Source organism: Hakea prostrata, chromosome 2 (assembly GCF_041222555.1).
Source record: "Hakea prostrata isolate BN-2017 chromosome 2, UWA_Hpros_2, whole genome shotgun sequence".
NCBI lineage: Eukaryota > Viridiplantae > Streptophyta > Magnoliopsida > Proteales > Proteaceae > Hakea > Hakea prostrata.
In genome coordinates this window covers 30,885,353-30,908,166 of record NC_142601.1, presented here as the reverse complement: position 1 = coordinate 30,908,166, position 22,814 = coordinate 30,885,353, and the positions used below count along the sequence as shown (strand labels likewise).

General features: G+C 39.7%; 1 non-coding gene across 1 annotated transcript; it reads left to right on the top strand.

Moving 5' to 3' along the window:
• The first annotated feature begins 9,710 nt into the window (after positions 1-9,710).
• On the top strand, positions 9,711-9,817 carry LOC149024215 (small nucleolar RNA R71). The gene has a single exon (XR_016171929.1). It is a non-coding gene; the product is annotated as a small nucleolar RNA R71 (small nucleolar RNA).
• Positions 9,818-22,814: the final 12,997 nt, after the last annotated feature.

The window sequence follows — 22,814 nt, the reverse complement described above, 5'->3', positions numbered from 1 at the left end:
GATATGTCCATATAGTTTGATTTAACCAATTTCAACTTTTCAAAATTCCAATTTTGACCTAGAATGCAAAATCCCCAAATTCCTTCTTGCTAAATTTTTCGCTTTAGATCAAGTTTTCGATCGAATTTCATCAAATAAATTTCATAGACATGCAATTCCAAGTATTATGCACATGCTAGTATCTTCAAATCAAATTTCCCCCAAATTTGAAATTTTCCAAAAAATTACGAAAATACCCTTTTGGCTTAAGTCTTGAAATAGCACTTAACCAACAATGTGATTCTCTCTTCTACAGATATTCACTATGCCGAGAGGAGTACGTGGACGAGGTAGAGGTCACATAGTAGGGGCACTCAGGGGTAGAGGTCAGGTTCCTTCAGAGCCTAGACAGTATGTCCGGAGACCAGAGCGCTTCGACACTCCACAGGCCGAGTTCCTGTATGAGGCCTACTTCAACTACTGCGAGATCGAGCTAGGACGTCTATTACACCTTCTCCAGCTCCGAGTCTTTAGGATACAACAGAGGTTTGACACCTTGCAGTGGACTCATCTCTTCACAGAGGATTTGCCTGTATATCCTGAGCTAGTGAGGTTGTTCTTCAGCAACCTTACTTACACCGAGGAGGCTAGAGGTTCAGGGCATCCACTTAGACTTGTCCTCAGGAGAAGGGTCCTTCAGACTCAGATTCGCTTTTCCACCAGATCACTAGCTGAGATCTTGTGGGTCCCTCACTACCCAGATCAGTGCGTATGGATACCTGCAGGAGCAGATATAGATAGCTACTTGATGCCATATGAGTTGCGCGAGATATTTAACACATTGTGGGACAACCGCCGGTGCTTCACTCCTAGGAACAGGTGGACGATGACAGATTCTGCACGAGTTATCGGTCGCATCGTCGGTCAAAACATCATGCCGAAGGCTGGACATCACCATAGGATTACAGTGATGGAGACCATAGTCATCTACCGGATTTACATGGGCTTCGAGATTGACCTTTCATACATCATACAGCAGGTCATGCTGGATTTGGTTCTGCGGCCTAGCATGCGAAATCTTTGCTATGGGAGGTTACTGACTTTGATCTTCAGGCATTTCGGGGTCAGTTTTGAGGATACACCAGTGGACACTGGTCCACGAGAATATGTTATGGGGACTAGGATGGTACGTCAGATGGGACTGACACAGACAGTGAGATCTCCTGGTCTAGAGGGTGAGGAGGATGATGAGACAAAGGATGAGCAGGAGTCAGAGGATGGTGGAGAGGATATCGGTCCTGACAGTGATGATGATCAGGCCGGAGATGATACTGAGATGCACGAGACAGTGCTGGAGCATCACGATTTCCCTTCCTCGCACTTCAAGACAGGTGGTCCTTCTCATGCAGTTCCAAAGACTTCGGATCTCAGTGCACAGATGAGATCGATGACTTCCATGCTGGAGAGGATGGAGCTCAGACAGAAGCAGCTATATGAGAGGATGGAGTCACGACAGGATAGGATAGAGTATCAGGTGACTCAGCTTTCAGAGGAGTTCCGAGCTTACAGAGATCAAAGGAGATCACCTAGATACACTGTACTAGGATTTTCTTTTATGCTTTTCAGATGTAGCAGTTGTAAAACTTTTCTTAAAGTTAATCAAGTTCTCTTTGTTTCACTTTATTATTGTGTATTATGCACTTTTCTTTTATTGCATTAAGTGACAATTGTTTAAATATAATTATTGTGCATTATTCAGAAGTATTATGATATGCTTCATTAATAGTTTCTAGTCCAAGTGTTCTATTATTCACTTCTACGAGTAGATGAGTCACTTCTGGATCTATGACTCAGGAATGTTTTGTTACTGTTTTCTGTGGTTAGGATTTCCTTGAACATTGGGCTCTGATACCATTCTGTCACATCCTCCCAGCCGGTACCCTAACCGGTATACCCGAGAGTGTGATCCACAGCCCCGAATATCAAGTATCGAGGAAATCATCCTCCCACATATACAATAACATAATCATAAACAGGAAATAAATCAAGTTTTAATATTATAAACAAGGTTCAAAACAAAAATGAATAATCAGTATAATCAGAGTGCGGAAAGATACCAAATATCCAATGATATCAAAAAGGAGTAAAGTGAGGCGGAAACTCACTTCACCAAAAATAGCGGAACGTAGTATGAAAATCGAAAGGAATTACAACTGAAACAAATGTACTAAGAAATAAACTAAGATCAAGCGTCTTCAAGTTTATAGATAACGTCTTCATAAGTATGGACTTCATCAATCCAATGAATCCGTTCTAACTCTATGCAGTTCTCAAAAGTAGTGCGCAGCTTGATCCGCCGGGGAATCATCAAAGTAATCTTGATCTTTGCCAGCACTTTGCGTGTAATACGCTTCATCAACTTGTGCTTCACTGTACTGCTCGTCATGATAATCTATATCTGCAGGATAATCTAACAAAAAGAAATATACAAATGGAATGAGTTTCGAAGAAACTCAGTAAGGTAGTTAATCCATAACATCATAGAAAACATGTGGCAAAACATAACATGATGCAATGCAGTATGAAACAGATAAAGTATGAATGCATCTAACTCTATGTATGCTGGTCTCTATGGTAGACATGCTTTAAGTCATAGCACCGTACTTCTTAAGGAAAGTCCGCTCACACCCTCAACCATATAAGATATCTTGGGTTCCCTTAACCATTTAAGATATCTTGGGCAGCCAGTTGGTAATGGGTCCTGCATCCCTCTCGGACAAACCATGGTAGGGGGTTAAGTCAACACACTCTCTCACAACAATTTGGCATAAGTACTGGCGCATGTCAGGGAAAAACCTAGCCCAATGCAAGTCATCTACTCAGTTACATCAACTCAGGTCCAGATAATTCCATTCCTCACCCCGGGCGATCCTTTCCGGTATCCTTTCCACTAGAGTCACGGATATTACTCACCGGACTCATCAACCCTATTGGTTATCCACATATGGTAAACGGGAAGCTCTCATGTCCCCTCACGAATATAACTCACCGGTCTCGAGCGCCCATGAGCCCAAGTCTAGCCATATGCAACCCTCCAATAAATGGTCCCCACAATGTGATTCCCGTCCTCTCACGGATATAACTCACCGGTCTTGAGCGCCCGTGAATCCCCATTGCTACCACGGGACGTTCGGTCTCAATACCCTTCCGAATCGGGTCTGATATAACAGGGGTGTATCCTAGCCAAACACTGCTAGACATCCCTAGGTATGACAACCATTGATTCGGGAAAGTGTCGATGGGCAACCCCGGAAACATCCCATACTATTTCCGATAATGTCCAAGGACAGAAGTGTCAAAAGGACACCTCCCAATCCCAAACCAAACTTAATCAAACACATTCTCAGATTAGTCATGACATACACAACCAGTAGTTCATCATATAAAAGAGAATGTAAAAGCAACATCAGATTAAACAATAATAAGTAATTCATATAACATAAATAATGAAAAAATGATATAAACAAGTGCTACTGTTCCCACAATAGGAGATCAGAATTAAAATACAATAACAGTAGGTAATATCATAGTTTCATAAAGTAGAAACCAGAGAACAAGTAATCTATGCAATTAAGGAATTAACTGTCCTTACCTTCTAACTTGGATGGAATCTTAAAGAATCAAGTATGGTCTTGACTAAACCTGAGAAGACAGTCTTAAACAAGTGCACACAACATGTTAGGAAAGATGCATAAAGGAAAAGATCATAAATCAATCGAAACAGACCAAGATTGAGGTTGCTGTACTCATTGGTCGATTGATTGGTCTGCTGAACCAGTAGACCAATGAGTCGACCAATGCAGATAGTGGCTTGCAAGAATCCGAATTCTGAGAATCCATAACCGAATTCGATGGTTCAAAAGGATACAAATCAGAGGGGAATTATCATGGTAGTATTCTAGGGTATAGAGGATATCAAATCATAAATCAAAACAAGTTCTCAAGTTACAACCTAGAAATCATGAGGTTAACCTAATTAGGTTGAACATAGGTTAGGAGGGAAAAATAGAAAAATTAATGATAATGAACTAGGATAAGGAAGAATTCAGATCTAGTAAAGAAAACATAATAATTGGGTTAACATGATCAACAAGGGGGTTCCTGGGTTTGATCCAAGAAAATTAGGGTTTCACCCTTTTGGCTCCCTGGACAAATAATTGTGAGATCTAGATGAACAAAGACAAATCAAAACAGGAAAATATTGATGATTAAGTTTTAGGTTAACAGAATGTCTCCCAAAAAGGATTTCCCTTTCACAAGGTAGGTTACCAAAAGTTCTCCAGACAATCACACAAGTTAGGGTTTCAAAGAATTAGGGTTAGGTTTTCAAGAATTCAACAGGCAGGGTTTAAGATCATGATGATGAGCATGAGTCTTAAAGAATATGGTGAGATCAGAGAATTGATGATTACAAGAATGCTTCATCATCTTTCTGATCTCAATGAAGAACAGAATAAAAGAAAGAAAATCAGAGATAGAAGACAGAGTGAGTGAAATCATACCTTTGCCATAGAAAGATGAAGAATTCTTCAAGTCTTTGCGAGAAATCACCAAAAAATGCAAGGGAATGGGTTAGATTAGGGTTCTAACTCATTCCAGAGGCTTAGGAGGCAGAGGAGGCGGAGTAGTCCGGAGATTAGACTTAAATAGAAGAGACAGGATTCAAATTTCAAAAACAGAATCAATTGGTCGATTGATTGGTCGATTGGTCCAATCAACCAATGAGTCGACCAATCAAGACAGCAACTTCAAAACAGGGTCAGGGCTGGGTTTCACAGCTATACCCCCCCCCCCCCACACTTAAGTAATGCAATGTCCTCAATGCATGATGAAAAGAAGAATAAGGGCAAGGCAAAAGAGGGCATACCTTGGAGTTTCTCAATCACCAGTGTAAAAAGGCTCATAGAGATCAATGATCTCTACACTATCAACACTTGGCAGTTCAAGGAAAGGCTTTAAACGTTGACCATTCACTTTGAAAATTTTGGTTAGAATGAGGATCAACTATTTCCACAGCACCATGGTTAATAACGCAATGAATAATAAATGGACCTTCCCATCTAGTTCGCAATTTTCCTAGGAACAAATGTAGCCGAGTGTTATACAACAAACCTTATCACCAATAGAAAATGATTTCGTAACAATATGCTTATCATGAAAGGTTTTAGTTTTAGCCTTGTAAATCTTTGAGTTTTCATAGGCTTCATTTCTAAGTTCCTCCAACTCAGATAGTTGGATACAACGATGGATTCCCGCATCGTCAAGATCAAGCTTCAACTTCTTGATTGCCCAGAAAGCCCGATGCTCTAATTCAACTGGGAGGTGACAAGCTTTACCATACACTAAACGGTATGGGGATTGACCCAAATCCGTCTTATATGCAATTCTGTGGGCCCATAAAGCATCAATCAAACGGTTTGACCAATCCTTACGAGAGGGGTTAACTGTCTATCCTAAAATTTGCTTATTCTGTCTATTGGAAACCTCTACTTGACCACTCATTTGCGGATGGTATGCAGTAGCAAGCTTATGGGTGATTCCATACTTTTTCATCAAGGCCTCAAAAGGCCGATTATAGAAATGCTTGCCCTTGTCACTAATCAAAGCACGAGGAGTGCCAAAACTAGAGAAGATATTTTCCCTTAAAAACTTGACTACCACTTTGTGATCATTTGATTTACAAGCTATGGCCTCTATCCATTTGCTCACGTAATCGACAGCCAACAGAATATATAGATTCCCGTAAGAATTAGGGAATGGTTCCATAAAATCAATACCCCAAACATCAAAAATTTCAACAATTAAAATTGGATTCAGGGGCATCATGTTCCTTTTGGTCACTTGACCAAGAGATTGACAAGCTCTGCAAAAGGAAAATGAATACTTAAATATTGTAGGCCAATAGAACCCACATTGAAGCACTTTTTCTGCAGTTTTCCTAGGCCCAAAATGATCCCCACAAGCATGATCATGGCAAAATGAAAGAACAGACATTTGTTCATGCTCAGGTACGCAACGCCTAATGATTTGATCTGAACCTATTTTAAACAAGTATGGATCATCCTGGAAAAAATATTTCACTTGTGAATGGAACCGATATTTATCTTGGGTGGACAAATGGGATGGGGTTTCATAGGTCACAAGATAATTGACAATATCTTCATACCAAGGTACCGTGTTTACTGATAAAAATTGCTCATCTGAAAATGTTTCTAGAATTGGACTCTCTTCCTTTCTAGAATTAGAAAGGCGGGATAGATGGTCTGCAACTAAATTTTCAGTTCCCTTTTTGTCCCTAATTTCTAAGTCAAAATCTTGTAGTAGCAAGACCCAACGAATGAGTCGGAATTTTGCATCCTTCTTCTGTAGCAAATATTTGATAGCTAAATGATCAGTGTAAACAATTACATGACTACCTATCAAATATGAGCGGAACTTCTCTAATGCAAACAGAACAGCCAAAAATTCTTTTTTAGTTATCGTATAGTTAAGTTGTGCATCATTGAGGGTTCAACTTGCATAAGAAATCACAGTGGGCATCTTATTTAGCCTTTGACCTAGAACTGCCCCTAAAGCATAATCAGAAGCATCACACATTAACTCAAAGGGTTCTAACCAATTTGGTGCTTGTATTATAGGAGCGGTGGAGAGCTTCTCTTTCAATAGTTCAAAACAAAGTAAGCACTCAGAGGTAAAATGAAAGGGGACATCTTTAGCAAGTAATGAAGTTAATGGTCTGGCTATCTTGCTAAAGTCCTTTATAAAGCAGCGGTAAAAACCAGCATGACCGAGAAATGATCTAACATCCTTGACACTCTTAGGTGATAGTAAATTAGAGATAAGATCAACCTTAGCCTTATCAACCATAATTCCCTACCTTAGAAACAATATGACCTAAGACTATTCCATTCTTCACCATGAAGTGACATTTCTCCCAATTAAGAACTAAATTTTTGGCTCTACTATGTTCAAGAACTAAGCGGAGATGGTGAAGGCAATCAGAAAAGATAGACCCATGAACAGAGAAATCATCCATAAATACTTCCAAATAATCCTCTACCATATCTGAGAATATGCTCATCATGCACTGCTGGAATGTAGCAGGAGCATTGCATAACCCAAAGGGCATGCATCGATAGGCATATGTTCCATATGGGCATGTGAATGTGGTTTTGTCTTGGTCTTCGGGTGCAATAGGGATTTGATTATAGCCAGAATAACCATCAAGGAAACAATAATAAGCATGGCCGGCTAAACGTTCTAACATTTGATCAATGAAACGCAAAGGAAAATGATCCTTATGAGTGACTACATTAAGCTTTCGGTAATCAATACAAACACGCCAACCAGTTTGAATACGAGTTGGGATGAGCTCATTGGTAGTAGATGTAACTACTGTGACTCCAGACTTCTTAGGAACAACTTGGATTGGGCTTACCCACTGGCTATCTGATATGGGATAAATAATCCCAATATCCATGCATTTCAACACTTCTTTGTGAATGGCTTCTTTCATCACAGGATTAGCCCTTCTTTGGGGTTCCCTAGAGGGTTTGGATCCATCAATCAAATTTATATGATGTTGAACTATGGAGGGACTAATTCCTTTAATGTCGGCCATTTGCCAACCTATGGCTTCTTGATTGTCTTTAAGCAAACTAAGAAGTTCATCCTCTTGGTCTTTGGTAAGTCAGAGGCAATGATTACAGGAAGAGTTTCATTGGGGCCTAGAAAAGCATATCGAAGAGTCGAAGGCAAAGGTTTCTTCAAAACCTTTTTCAATGGACAATATCATCAGAAATGCTTTGCAACATACTAATATTCTCAGAAAAGTTTGGTTGTTTCCCTAACCTAAAGATATTGAACTCAATGGATGTATTCCCAAATGATAACTTCAAAAGACCATTTCTACAATTAATAAGAGCATTGCTTGTAGCTAAAAATGGTCTCCCTAATATCACAAGAATTTGGTCATTAAGATTTAACTGGCTGTGTGTCTAAGACAATGAAATCAACAGGAAACGCAAATTCTCCTACTCGAATTAACACATCTTCAACTATTCCATTAGGTATTTTAACAGATCCATAAGCCAACTGAAGAGTAACTGAGGTTGGTTTGAGTTCCCCAAGACCCAATTGTTTATAAACAGTATACGGCAATAAATTAACACTAGCGCCCAAGTCTAGTAAAGCATGTTCTGTTTTTTTTTTTTTATCACCAATAACACATGGAATTGTTGGACTTCCTGGATCTCTATACTTAATTGGGACTTGTTCTGAAAGGATTGAACTCACATTTTCTGTTAGAAAGGCCTTCTTTGGGATATTCGTGGTTCTCTTTTGAGTACACAAGTCTTTAAGAACCTTAGCACAAGGGACTTGAGAAATAACATCTAAAAGTGGAATGTTGACATTCACATTTTTTAAAACTTCTAAAATTTTGTCAACATTTTCATTCCTTTTGGTACTTGCTATCGGCTAGGAAAAGGGGCCTTAGGTACATAAGATCTCACATTTGAAGTTTTTTTTTCTTCTTTTTCTTAGGGTTTCAGATAATGATTCATTAGACTTAGGTACCTCTAAAGCAATTGGTTCCTCCTCAACTTCTAAGGGTTCTTTAGACAAACCCTCATTGGGAGATACTTGAACATTCTCCGCATCACGATGGTCACTAATTTTGCCCTGGTCAGTAATAGGAGATTCACCTGTTAAATAACCTTTTCCACTTCTCAATGCATACATAGAAGTAATTGGCTCTAAAGAAGAAGAGGTGGTTTCAACTTGGTTGACTTGATTTGGTGGCCTTTGTTGAATCTTAGTCCTAGGATTTAACTCAGGCTGGCTAGGCATTTTACCTTTTTCTCGCTCAGACAAAGCACTTGCAAGAGTGAAAATTTGTTTTTCCATATTATGCATAGAAGTCATGAAGGTGCTAGAAAGTACTTCCATATTCTTCTCTAAGGTAGAAAGATGAGAAAACTTTGGATTATTACCTCAATTGAAACCAGGTGGTGATTGATTTTGTGCAATATGAGGCATACGAGGCACAATAGGTGGATTGGCAGGCCTAGCTAAATTGGCATTCTGAAAATTAGGGGCTTGAGGGAACTGGACATTTTGATTATGAGAAAATTAGGCACTTTGTTTTTGAGGGGCACCAAATTGATTTTGTGTGGAATAATTGCTTAATCCATTTTGGTTTTGCCCTTGAGACCATGAAAAGTTAGGATGATTCTTCCACCCAGAATTGTACGGGTTTGGAAACATCGCACTGACATTTTCATGTTGGCCTCCAAAATAGCTAGGACATTCCTCATTTACATGTGTAGGACACTGACACCATGCATACATAGCAATAAATTTGTCAATAAAATGTGCTTGACTTGGTGGTGGTGGTGCAGTGTTAACTACCAAAGTCTCTAACTTTTTCAAAAGACTATCTATTTGTGCTTCCTTATGAACTGGCTATCAACAAAATATCCCCTACTAGTCCTTCAGATTCTTGGGTTGACTCCCATTCTCTAGTTCTATCTGCTAGGTCTAAAAGAAATTCCCAAGCTTCGGAATCATCAGTGAACGATGTAAATCCTGTGGGGCACATAGATTCCAAGAGTTGCTTTGTTTGATAATCGATACCCTCATAAATTATTTGGCATAAATGCCATAATTATATACCATGGTGAGGGCATTCTTGGAAAAGGCTTTGGAATCTCTCCATTACCTTAGCAAAGGACTCATTGGGATTTTGACAAAATTGAAGAATATCATTTCTTATTTTTTTCGTCTTGGAAAAAGGAAATTTTTTTTTCAAGAATAGGACAGTGAATTATTCCCATGTGATGATGCTATCCCTAGGTAAGCTATAAAGCCACTTTTTGGCTTGGTCTTTTAATGCAAAGGTAACAAACCATAGTCTTACAGCATCATCAGTGAGTTGTTGTACCTTCATAAGGACACAAACCTCCTCAAACTCCCTAAGGAACAATATGCATCTTGATCAGATAACCCATGAAATTGGGGTAACATAGATAGATAATGAGATTTGAGCTCAAAATTATTAGCCCTCACTTTAGGTAAACGTATATAGGAAGGTTGTGTAGATCGAGTTGGATAAAATCTATCTCTAAGACTCTTAGGCGGAGGTGGAGGAGGTAGACCTTCCATGGTGAAGGTAGACACTCGGACAATTCTATTTGTAGAATCACGAGTCCAGACACACATGCACTAACCACCTAATGCAATTAATGGCTCTTATGAAAGAATGACATTTTTTTTTTTAAATAAATAAAGTAACTAAAGAATAAAAGAAAAGAAAATAACAAAAACGAAGGGAAAGTAGTGAATTTCCCACCACAAAGATTGAAACAATGATTCCAAAGCTGTAAGGTTGCCGTATAGCTGAGCGCTGTATAGGTTTGACAGCAAGGGAATCCATATAGTCTTCGGAGCCACCTACAATCGAATCCTGGGGATTTTGCAGTAGAGTGGGGACTACTATACGTTTTTGTTTCTACTCAAGTTAAGAGTAATATCTTTGAAATTTTTTTTTTAAACACTTCGATTTACTTAAGAATTAGAAAAATAAAGTGGACTAATACCTCCCCGGCAATGGCGCCAAAAACTTGTTTGTGGAATTTAAAAGTAACTGCAAGTGCACGGTGTCGTGTAGCTAACGGGTCGATCTCAAGGAGATATGTCACTTATAATTCAACTTCTTAATAGTAATGTGAGAGTGGAATGATCAATTATTGTTAAATAATTAACTAAACTAAACGATCCTAATCTATACGTCTAATGCAATCGAATTGAAACGAAAAATAAATTAAACACAATCAATGCATAAATAAAAGACAGGAAAAAAAATGCGAACAATAAAAATAAAAAGGAAAAGGGAAGTGATGTGAGTGTGAGCTCTAGATCGAGGGAAGGGGAGTATAATAATAATGACTTTGACCATGGACCCTTTGCTGTAGCTTACAATCCACTGATCGGGGGAATGGATATTAAAGAAGAAAAAAACAGGTGCGAAAGTAAATAACAAAGCAATAAACAAGCAATAAAAGGAAAATGAAGCCTTAACCAAAGAGAGCCACGACTGTAGGCATCTCTGATTAAGGATCCAGGGGATGGAAGAACAATAAGTAAATGCTGAAAGTAATTGCAGAAAGTAAATAACAGAAAGTAAATTGCAGAAAGTAAAAAGGAAGCCTTAACCAAAGAGAGGCACCACTATAGGCATCTTTGATCAAGAATCCAGGGGATGGGAGAACAATAAGTAAATGCTGAAAGTAAATCCTAAATTAAGAATAGAGGGGTAGATAGAAGTGGGAATGGAGGGAGGAGAGAAGATTAATGAAGAAGGTTACTTGCGAATTGAACAAAATTTTCGAATCTCAACCAACCCTAACAACCAGATCTAGATCTAGAATGATCTAAATTTGCAATTGCTAGACCCAGAGAAAAAAGAATCTAAACACTTGAAACTTGAAACTTGAACTTGAATTGCATTACATAAAAAAAAATTAAACCTAAACATTCAATCTAGAAATTTAAATCTCACAAATGCAAGCAAAGAAAACTAGAGAAAGCCTAAATAAACTGAAGAGAGGAGAAAGGATGATTCTGCTAAGCTCTAGAACATGTTCTCCTTTGATGGAGTATGCTCCTTTTATAGAGTTTACATGAGATATGAGGCACGGCTGAATTTGAATAAAACTCAAGGTTCCTATTTTACTCAGCCATTTAGGGTTTTGACGTACTAATCGAGCCAACTTAAAGAGATCAGATGCATAATTTCACCATTGGATTTGAGGTTTAAGTAGTCATGAAGCTCTCCTCCAAAAATCAGCACGTTCGGACATCAGATGACCGTTCGATGAAGGGCTTGATCGAAACTGGACAGAGACATTCAAAAACGGGATTTTTGTTTCATCCTTATCTGAATATAATTATTTTTCCTCTTTTTCTTTCTTTAATCAAATCCCAAATAGAAAATAAGATATTGAAGTATGCAAGGAATCTTTTCTCCATGTGGACTCTCTCAATAATATCTCTGTAGATTTGATTGATAATTTATAATCTCAGCCATAGATCAAATTTGCCTTCTTTATCTCTTCAGTATTTCGGAGTTGGCTCATAATCACATATCTCTAGCCCATCATGCTCCAGATCAGGTCCATTTTCGCATTTGAGAATTTAAATGGACTTCTTGACGTGTAAAATTGCATGATTCAAGCCCAAATTTCCAAATATTTGCTTAAATCTTGAAAAGTCCTAAAATCTGCAAAAACAACATAAAACCCAAGGTAATTCCACTCTAAGTGTATAAAATGCATGTTTTATGCCCTAAGATTTCACACATAAATGTGCTCATCAGGAAGCTCTCACATTGTAACAACCCCCATATCTCTAACCCGAGATCCGTATTGCAGGTCCGAGAAGCCGAAGGTCTAGCTGGGTAAATTTGTGGAGTGTCCGAATAGAAGTCCATGATCCATACCCTGAACCCATGGATCTGGATTCTCTTGTGGAAGAGCTTGCCTTGCTTGGTAGTTGGACCTCTGGAAGGCCAGTGATGTCTGGAGATGTCCGGAATGAAGGTAAGACCTCCCCCATGTGTTGATTAGGGTTAGGTTGTACTTTGACTTCAACCGCTTGAGCAAAGCACCCTTGTATAGCAATATACTAGGGGGTGGTTGCTAGTGGCGGTTGACTGGACCAAGTGACCGCTTGGTCCTTGTTGCGGGGTTTTGCCCTATTTTGCCCCAAGACTTCTATAAATAGCAACCCTCGCTTCTTTTACGAATATTATATTTGGGATTGCTCTTTTTGGTGGTTAGGCAGTAGTAGTGACTTGCTGGAAAGTGAGCAAAGTGCTGCTGGTGATCTGGAAGCTTCTCTTTTCTTTTCTGGCTGATCTGGTTGAGGTAAGTGACTCCCTGTTCACTCATTCTCTACCCTCAGCTATGATTAAAGTAGATTTGTTTTCCTCTTTGGTTGTTCATGATCCTCTCATTATAGTACCTACCTTTTTAATGCTCTTGATGAGATCAGGTCCGAAAACAAAACCCTGCTTTTGTGAAAAGGATTGATCTAATCAAGGGGAGGCTTTTGGGTACCAAATTGGTGTCAATTGTTAGGTTTCATGTTACCCCTTGGTTGTGGTAGTGTTAGGTTCAAAATTCGGACTGTGATCATCCAAAAATCATATCAAAATCTGATGATCAGAAGCCTAAGTTTCAGATTGAAACTCTCTATTTTTAGGGCGGTCGCTCAACCTAAGCAACCGGCTGGTTTCCAGAGGGCAAGTAACTTCTGACTTTTGTCTGATTTGATTCATTTGACTTACATATTATTGTAACCTTGTTTATAGGTGTCCTCTGTTTCCAATAAAAGTCTTATAATTGTTTCTGGTTTGCAATCTAGAGGATTTCTACTTATTTATAGGTAAGGACATACAACCTCATCTTTAGGAAATGACTTGAACATGCTAGTCCAATGTCTTTCAATACTGTTCTTTCATTTTATATATTGTTGTAACCATGAATAGCATGCTGATGTTATTATATGCTTGTTGTTTGTATTGACTTTACATATGCTTTATCAATTATGAATGTGGTATGATGATTGTTGTAACTAAAATATCCATTGCCGGTTCGTACCGGTCAAACCAATCTCAATCGGGTTCAATTGAGATATAAAGCTAAGATGATCGAAGACGTTCAAAGAGGAGCAATGATCTGATGGCCATGGTTAAAAGAGTATTATAAGCGGGAAAATCAGTATAAAAGCGAGGGAAGATCCGTGAGAAGGTAAGTCTCTAGAATCAACCAAAACCCTAAACTCACTCTGATTGAACTCCATTACTAGCATTCCAAAAGCTCCAGAAGGAGACGGTGAACACCATTGACTCCATACTGACTAGATCGTCGGAGACGAGACGCCGATCAAGACGATCGGCTCCGTTTCTTACTGTGATTCTGTTTTCTTTCAGGAGTGAGAGGTTGATTGATCAAGGAGCAAACCAGATCGAATCAGATCTGAGGAGTTCGGTGCGAGAAACTTCGGTTCAAGGCGATCGACAAAAGTAGCACCAACATTTGGCGCCGTCTGTGGGAACACAAGTCAGAACAGAAGCTATGGCTCAATCACCTGAGCGAGAGGAGGAATTACCGATAGAAATGGCGGAAACAAGCCAGAGGGAGCCAAGGAGAGTAAATCCAAAAAGAAGAGCGAGAGAAGTGGTTCCGATGCCGCAAATTCCAGTGATGCAAACTCGACAAAGGCAGAGAATGCTGGAAGATCATTCTCCGTCTCGTCCAACTGATCAGTTTGGAAGGCAAGAGAAACAATTAGCAGATACATTGGCGACATCTCGTCCAGAGTTAGATCCAAATCTAATTGCGGAGCGGTTTGAGAGCATGCAACATCAAATACTGGAGACACAAAATCTAATGAGAACTTTCATCAAGCAGATCGGAGTACATCCTGAGGAGAGAGTTCCGGTTTTGTCAGTTGGAAAATCTCGAACTCTTTCCCGAGCAAAAGCGACTTCATGTCCCAAACTCTCGTGTTCAAAAATCGGGAGGAAGTCGAAGGAGATCATTTCTGAAGGAAGGATCAGGAGAAAGTGCAGATCCAAACTATATTCCACTAGAGACTGAGGATCGAGAATCGTCCAGAGATGATCAATTGAGTCATATCTGGAGCAAAAAAAGCAGGAGCGTTGGGAATTGGAGAGATAAGAGAGAAACAGGAAGATCAGGAGATTGCAGATCTGAAGTTTATGGATCGGAAATCAGCAAAAGATTTCGCGTCCTCGATGATCAGATCCAACGATTGGTGAATAAAGATGGCGGAGAAAATACTGAGGAAATAATGAACCAGAATCCATTTGCTAAAGACATTATGTCAGCACCATTGCCGCGCAATTTTAAACTTCCGACATTCACGATGTACGATGGAAGTACAGATCCAATGGAGCACCCGCTCGGTTCAACTCTGTTATGATGCTAGCGAGGTAACTCGATATTTTAAAGTGTCGTTCATTTCCATCTTCCCCGAAAGGATCTGCAACAACCTGGTTCTTCACTTATTGCCGACTCCATTAAGGATTTAAGGATTTGACGAAAGTATTCTTGTCAAGATTCCAAAGTAGCATGAAAAGCAAGAAATCATGTTGATAACTTGGCTGCAATCCGCCAAAAATCGGGAGAATCAGTTCGAAATTATATGAAGAGATTCAATCAGGAGTCAATTCAAATTAAAAATTTGAATGAGGCGGTGGCATATGACGCTATGTTCAGAGGCCTAACAGATGAACATCTTCCCGAATTCCCGATTATGAATAAACCAAAAAACATAGCGAGAATTGACGACTACTTGTAATCGGTATGCAAATATGAAAGACATCCTCCAAGCAAGAAAAGAAACGATAGCAATGGAGTTAAAAGAAAAGATGAGGGAGTGGTGAGACCTGATCGAGAGATCAGAGAGAACGAAGGAACAAGCAGAGCTTTTCAAAAAATATTTCGATCGTCAATACGAAGGGATATTCCCAAACCATTCCAAGAAAACTACACTCCTCTCAACGTAAGAAGATCGGAAATTCTGATGCAAATCCAGCACCAGGGATTTATGAAATGGCCATTACCTATGATAGCAAAGGCGGATGAAAGAAATCCGAATAAATTCTGTAGATATCACAAAGATCATGGTCATGATACTGATGACTGCAGAATTCTAAAATATGAAATTGAACGACTGATCAACCAAGGAAGATTAGATCAGTATGTTCAAAAAAGAAATGGGGGAAACAGAAGAAATGTTGCTGATCAGCCGAGAAGGTGGAACAATCGAACACCAGCAAGAGAAGAACAAGCCAAGGGAGATTTTCAGTATAACTCTCCAGGAGGAAAATACTAAACAAAGGGAAAATCGGCAGATTCAACAGAAGCAGTCCCCCGTCATGACCATCCTGGGAAGTTTGGACTTAAATTCAATTTCAAAATCTAAGGCTCATGCCAGGTATGTGAATTCTGTTGAATCTCATGTTATTCCTAGAAGAATCAAAACGATGAAGGAAATAGTCTTCACGGAGGAAGAAATGGAAGGAATTCAAGAGCCACACGATGACGCAGTTGTGATAGTCATTGAGGTGGCGAACAGAGATATTCATAGAGTTCTGGTAGACACAGGATCATCTGTAGACATCATGTCTTACGAAGCTTTTCAACGATTGAAGTTGGATACGGTCAAGATAAAACCTTGCAATACAAGACTATTTGGATTTTCTGGAGAGTCTACTTCGGTAGAGGGAACTGTGGAACTAACGATAACACTTGGAACACATCCACAAACGGTAACTACAGTTACCAAATTTTTGTTAATTAAAAGTCCACAAAGATACAATATAATTCTGGGGAGACCAACGTTGAATACTATTGGTGCAATAATTTCGACAAGACATTTGAAGGTCAAATTTCCAACAGAAAGTGGCGTTGGAGAATGCAAATCAGATCAGAAAACTTCAAGGCAAAGCTACACAACTTTTTTGAAGGATTCGAAAGCACAAGGTAAGGCACTTGCCTTTACTGTTGAAGTTACAGATAATAGAGATGAGGAAAAAATTCAAAGAGGTGAACCAGTAGAAAAGCTAGAAAAAATTTGTTTTGATTTGGAGAATCCAGAAAAAGGGACCATGATAGGAGCTGATCAGAGCGGTCAGGATAAGCAACAATTGAAAGAATTTCTCCAGCAAAACGCAGATGTCTTTGCCTGGTCAGCACAAGACATGCCAGGTTTAAGTAGGGAGGTAGCAGAGCATTGTTTATGGATAGATAAATCTATCAAACCAGTAAAGCAGAGACGAAGGAATTTCTCATCAGAAAAGCATGATGCAATTAAGGTTGAAGTGGACAAACTTAAGAAATCTGAGTTCATTGAGCAAATCGAGTGCCCAAGGTGGTTAGCAAATGTGGTAATGGTGAAAAAACATAATGGAAAATGGCGAATGTGTGTAGATTACACTGATTTGAACAGGGCATGTCCCAAGGATTGCTATCCTTTGCCACGAATCGATCAGCTAATCGATGCCACATCAGGTCAGCAGATGTTGAGTTTTATGGATGCCTATTCAGGATATAATCAAATTCTTATGAAAAAGGAGGATCAACCTCACACAGCATTCATGACCAATCGGGAAAGCTATTGTTATAAAGTTATGCCTTTTGGGTTAAAAAATGCTGGTGCAACATACCAAAGGGCAATGAACAAGCTGTTCGCTGATCAAATTGGAAGAAATATGGAGGTTTATGTAGATGATCTTCTTGTAAAAAGTCAACTTAAATCTGATCATCTCGTCGATCTGAGAGAATGCTTTGATGTATTGAGGAGAAATGGAATGAGACTCAATCCTGAGAAGTGTGCATTTGGAGTTTCATCTGGTAAATTCCTAGGTTTCATGGTCACACAGAGAGGCATTGAAGCAAATCCAGAAAAAATCAGGGCTATCTTAAATATGACAGCTCCCAGTAGTATGAAGGAAATTCAAAGCTTAACAGGAAGAGTTGCAGCATTAAGTAGATTTATATCCAGATCAGGAGATAAGTGTGCACCATTCTTCAAGGCTTTGAAGAATCTAAATGCACTCAACGAATTCAAATGGTCGAGGACTGTCAAAATTCATTTGAAGAGTCGAAGAGGAGGTTGACCAGTCCACCAGTTTTATCTCGACCAAAGCCCGGAGAAAGCTTGCAGATATATCTATCTTCTTCAAAGGCGGCGGTAAGCGCGGTGTTAATCCGGGAGGAAGGTACTGTCCAAAATCCTATCTACTTTGTAAGCCATACATTGTTAGATGCAGAATCTAGATATCTGGAATTTGAGAAACAGGCTTTCGCCTTAATAATAGCAGCCAGGAAGCTCCGGCCCTATTTTCAAGCTCATCCAATTATCGTTCTTACTAACTGGCCTTTAAAGAAAATACCGCATAAACCTGATCCGGCGGGAAGAATGGTATCATGGGCGAGAGAGTTAACGAACATGATATAGATTATAGACCTAGAACTGCAATAAAGGCACAAGTTTTGGCTGATTTTATTGCTGAAAGTATTTCATCACCAGAGGAGGAAAAAGATTCTAGTAAGGCATCTTCTGTATGGACCTTGCATGTAGATGGGTCAAGTCATTCGCAGGGATCAGGAGCGGGAGTGATTTTACAAAGTCCGTTCGGATTTGTAATTCAAAATGCACTTCGGTTTAATTTTCATGCTTCAAACAACGAAGCAGAATATGAAGCTCTTATTGCAGGATTACGACTAGCTAGATCTCTCTGTGTTCAAAGCATCGAAGTAAAAAGTGATTCAGAACTGGTGGTCAGTCAAGTCACGGGAGCGTATGGTGCGAAAGATGATCGAATGGTCAGCTATCTTAAAAAAGTATCACAATGTAAGGAGTGGTTCACACAGTTCTCAGTCACAAGGATATCTCGAAATCAAAACAATGAAGCAGATTCTCTGGCAAAATTGGCATCCGCAAAGTCTGTTTCTATTCCACAAACTGTATATTATGAGGAGCTAGATATTCCGGCATATTCAGAGCCAGAGATAATGGAAATTGATGCAGAGATATCTTGGATGGATCCTATTATGCAATATCTAAAAGATGGTATTCTTCCTGAAGATAGAGAAAAGGCCAGAACTGTAAAAAGAAGAGCTGCCAGGTTTATTCTAAAAAATGGGTTATTATATAAAAGAACAGTTTCTGGGCCACTGTTGAAGTGTTTGGGACCCTCTGATGCTCTTTATGCTCTATCTGAAGTTCATGAAGGAATTTGTGGAAACCACTTAGGTGGGAAAGCTTTGGCATATAAAATTTTAAGACAAGGATTTTATTGGCCACGAATGCAATCTGAGGCAATTGAGTATGTAAAAAGGTGTCATCAATGCCAGATTCATGCACCAATTCAGAACCAGCCAGCAGAGCAGCTAACATCAATCCTTAATCCTCTCCCATTTGCTATGTGGGGTATGGATTTGTTGGGACCTTTTCCTATTGCAGCTGGAGGGAAAAAGTTTGTGGTGGCTGCAATCGATTATTTTACGAAATGGGTAGAAGCAGAAGCCTTGGCAGCAACTACCACGAATCAAATCGAAAAGTTCTTCAGAAATCATGTCATATTCAGATATGGCCTACCAAAGATTCTACTGACTGATCACGGACCACAATTTGACAATGAGAGATTCAAGGAATTCCAGTGCAGATTATCATATTGAATGCAAACACTCATCTCGTAGCGTATCCTCAATGCAATGGCCAAATTGAGGTAACAAACAGAACACTTTTGCAGGGGATAAAAAAGAGACTGGATGAAGCGCATAGTCTGTGGATTGATGAATTACCTCATGTATTATGGGCATATAGGACTACGGTCAGAACCCCAACAGGTGAAACACCTTTCAGACTGGCGTATGGATCAGAAGCATTGGCTCCAGTGGAAGTTATGGTGGGATCAAATAGATATGAAGAATTTGATCCAATAACTAATGAAGAGGGACTACGGGCAAACCTCGAATTTTTAGATGAAGTCAGAGAAAAGGCCTTATACCGTAATATGGAATATCAAAGGAGAACAGCAGCGTATTATAACGCTCGAATCAAACATAAATCTTTCAGAGTAGGAGATTTGGTTTTGAGGAAAAAATCAGCGTCAGATCCAAGGAATTGTGGAAAGCTTTACGCAACCGGGAGGGACCATATGTGGTAACAAAAACGTGAGCAAAAACACATACTGGCTGAAGGACTCTCATGGAAGTTGTTTGAAACGACCGTGGAATGTAGTTCACCTTAAGAAATATTATCAGTAGAAAGAATTTTCATGTATTCTTGGAGAATGCATTTTATTAAGCAGGGTCATCCAAAGTTTCTTTCTCGTTATTAAACCAAGGAACATTAATGTGAACCAGTTTCTTTTGATCAAGCCATATCAACGCTGATCCAGGGTCATTCCTTCCGAGGATGATCCCGACTTTCCGAAGTCAGGCCCAAGTGGCCAGCCTTCCGAGGCCTGGTCATGCTTTCCGAAGCTGATCACGGATCATTCCGTACCGAGGATGATCCCGACTCTTCGTGAGTTAGGCTCAAGTAGCCAGCCTTCCGAGGCGTGATTATGCTAGCTGATCCGGATCATTCCGTGCCGAGGATGATCCCGACTCTTCGTGAGTTAGGCTCAAGTAGCCAGCCTTCCGAGGCCTGGTCATGCTTTCCGAAGCTGATCACGGATCATTCCGTACCGAGGATGATCCCGACTCTTTGTGAGTTAGGCTCAAGTAGCCAGCCTTCCGAGGCCTGGTCATGCTTTCCGAAGCTGATCACGGATCATTCCGTACCGAGGATGATCCCGACTCTTCGTGAGTTAGGCTCAGGTAGCCAGGTCACGCTCAGCTAATCACGGATCATTCCTTTCGCGAGGGTGATCCCGGATTGTTCCTTCCGAGGAATGATCCCGACTTTCCGAAGTCAGACCCAAGTGGTCAGCCTTCCGAGGCCAGGTTATGCTTTCCGAAGCTGATCATGGATTGTTCCTTCCGAGGAATGATCCCGACTTTCCGAAGTCAGACCCAAGTGGTCAGCCTTCCGAGGCCAGGTTATGCTTTCCGAAGCTGATCATGGATCATTCCGTACCGAGGGTGATCCCGACTTTCCAGAGTCAGACTCCAGTAGCCATCTTTCTAAGGCATCATTTGGATCGAGTACGACGGAATTAATCAGAAAGTAACTCAAGGATCAGGTTACATTGAAGTCTGTTAATTAAAGCTCAAAGGTCAGATCAGGTATTAAATCAACATCTCAAGCTATCTGATCAGGTATTTTCAGCAGTATACATATAATATGAAAATAATCACAATAGAAGGAGGGAAGAAAATTTCATTCACATAAAAGATGGACGAGTAAAAAAGAAGAAGAAAAACCCTCATATGCAAAAGAGGTAGGCAAAAAAGAAAAAGGTAATGGTTAACAATAGCCTTAAAGAAAGAAAAAGGTAAGTCCATAAAGCAAAAAGAGTGTTTTCTTCATATGTGTGATTTTGTAGATGGATCAACATCTGTAGCATTATCAGACGGATCAACATCAACAGCATCATTAGCAGCAATGTCTTCATCTCCTTGAGCAGGTAAATTGTCATCATCATTATCATCTGAACCACTGGCGGAATGATCTGGGCCAGAGCTGGAGGAGTCACTCATATCATCATCAGAATCATCTTCTGATGAACAATCAGAACTGGGATGCTTCAGATTCCTAAGATCAAAAAAGGTTCTAGAAGGGAGAAACTCTGGAGGTAACAACTTGAAATCTAAACTAGGGTGAGTCTTAAGGATCTCTGAAAAAATTTGGTCAGAGCAGTCCTTTACCATATTTTTGCAAAACCCTAGGAAAGTCGGGTTATCTCCAACTTCCTTTATAGAGGAGGTAACCGAGTTTAAAACTATCTGGCTCTCATTTTGTATTCTTCTCTTTTCAATTTCAAACTGTTTCCTCTCTGCCTCTAAGTCTTCATGCAGCAAAGTTTTGAATTTCAAAGTTTCATCCAGGAGTGCATGAAGGTTTTCTTTCTCCTTAGAAACTAAATTAAAGGAAGCATTGAGATTATCCTTTTCCACTGTCATCTCATTCAGCCTTGACTCCAAATCATTATTCTTATCTTCCAAAGTAGACTTCTCCAGCAGAATTGAACTGAAGGCTTTCACATGATATTCTTGTGCCAACTCTAAAGCAGTATTCAGCTTCTCAATCTCATCAAACTTCTCCTGGAGTTCATTCTTTTCCTTCTCAATGCTTTGTGACCAGACCAAGGCTCTGGTCAGCTTTCCTTTAAAATCTTCTCTTTCACCTGTGGGAATTTTGGCCCTGTCAAGGGCATCATCCTTTAACATTTTAAGTTGAGAAAGCTCATTCCTATGATTCAAAACGGCTTCTCTCAACATAGAAACTTCTTCCTGCAATTCAAAGACAATGGTCGAGCAAATTTCATAATCATTATGCAAACTATCAAGATCATTCATCAAATCTATTTCTCTCGAACTCAGCATTTCTTTGTAATTTTCTTTCGAAGATCCCAATTTTCTTCGAAGATCCTGTACCTCATTAACCAATTCGAAGTTCTTCTTGATCAGTTCGACATTTTCCTGAGACAAAGTTTTCTCTCTCTCCAACACTTCAGAAAATGCATTGAAGGCAGCTCCAAAACATCTGTTTATCAATCAATATATATATACATTAAAGACAATATAAATAATCAGATCAAAAGTGAATTAGTTTTAAATAAATAAAAAGAAGGAGAGGTCTAATTCTTACCCCCACCCATGAGAATAAAGATCAGAATCAGACATCCGTGCAGTATTCTTCTTGTCGCGAGGAATTCTGCCTTTTGTACCCCATTCTCTGGCAGCCTCCCAATTACGGCTGGCTGTGTGATTTTCTTTTAAAAACCACTCAGGGTGGAAAGGATTCCCAGAATCAGCATTGCTCATGGTATCATCAACCTGATCAGGGGCTGGTTGGAGATCAGCTACCCCAAGAATATTCTCAGGATTAACATTCACTGCAGCATCATTTGAACCAGTCTGCATGATGATATTTTCTTGATCTTCATGAGGGACAATTACCACGAGGGCTTCAGGAGGGACAGGATTATTCTCTGGGAGAACTACTTCATGAATTCCATGGGAAACATTTTGGTTATTATCCTCCAAAGGAGGAACATCTTCATTACT